Source organism: Orbicella franksi, chromosome 14 (assembly GCF_964199315.1).
Source record: "Orbicella franksi chromosome 14, jaOrbFran1.1, whole genome shotgun sequence".
NCBI lineage: Eukaryota > Metazoa > Cnidaria > Anthozoa > Scleractinia > Merulinidae > Orbicella > Orbicella franksi.
Genome location: NC_138158.1, coordinates 23248471 through 23249748, shown reverse-complemented (window position 1 = coordinate 23249748; position 1278 = coordinate 23248471). Strand labels below are relative to the sequence as shown.

Sequence of the window (1278 nt, the reverse complement as noted above, 5' to 3'; positions counted from 1 at the left end):
GACATGTATTTTAACAATGTGTACAGGTGTTTGAATAAATGTCATTTACCGCTTTCATAATTGGAAAGCGAGGTCTGACACACAGCAATTTGAATTATTGTTTTAAAGGTCTTTCTCTGCGGGGTAATTTTCGTTCAGTTACTGTTATTAAAATTCGTAACAATGTTTTCAGTTCTTAGTTTTCATCCGGCCCCGAATTTGCATACACTAGGTTCGAGAGTTTCATATCAAATCTACTATCGTGCTATAACAATCATATTTCCCCCGCTTAACACAATTTCCTTTCTAGACGTTTATTTTCTTAGGCAACTAACAAGAAAACAATGAAGCTACGCGGTCAATGGCAGAAGACGCCAGTTCAGGCTTGCCGTCTTGTTATTGTCTACTCGCAATACAAACCGAACACAGTGGCGACTGCAAATAAGTCACCGTTTCTGAAATATCCTTCCGCAACATTGTCAAATTTCTGATCCCATAAGCAGCGACTTCCTATCCGCATTCCTTGATTATTAACCTGTCCCATGTGTACAATACAGATGAATTTGTACCGTGAAAATCCCAAGAACTTGACCCGTTGTTTGATAATATCAGAGAGTTTTTTACTCATTTCCTGGCAGAACACTGCTTCGTAAGTGTGACCATTAAGGTTCTGATCCAGAACATCTTCAATAACCTCTTTGACTTTTGGCTCGGAAAAGCGGCTTAGAGGTTCCATGCGGTATGTGTTTTTGGGCGGTTGACTCACATTCACGTAGCCATAACGCGATGATGCACTTGGAGATCGTGAGCTCGTTGGGGATTTTCCTCCAGGGACTAATAACCTTGTTGGTGGCTCATCTCGACGGAAATTTCGAGGGAAATCCCAGTGAATCACAGCCGTCTTACCTGCGTTTTCTCTTCGCTTCCTATCGGCCACTAAAAACTGCGCCCGCTTTTTCATTTTAACGGCGAGTTTTCGGGCCCTAATCATACCAATCATTGAAGGTCCTCCACCGAGTGAGGAGTTTCTCGAATGGGCAGAAACTTGAGCACTCATGTTCGTGGCTAAAAACGACAGTCGAAAAATACAGTCAATAACAACTACCCAACGCAAATCCGACAGATTCACCCACGTAAGCCAAACATGAATGTTTTTAAGAGACGAAACGTTGTTATAGCGATAGCATGGTTACATTAAATTTACATGGCGTTTGATAAATGAGATGTAGATGTGAAACGTGTTCCTGCGTGTTGTGTGAGTATGTAAATACATGATATCAAGTCAACAGGTGCAATCGC

At 41.6% G+C, this 1278-nt stretch overlaps 1 pseudogene; it reads right to left on the bottom strand.

Annotated features, from left to right (window-relative positions):
• Positions 1-382: 382 nt before the first annotated feature.
• On the bottom strand, positions 383-1036 carry LOC145467124 (dynein light chain Tctex-type 5 pseudogene; annotated as a pseudogene).
• Between the last annotated feature and the right edge of the window lie 242 nt (positions 1037-1278).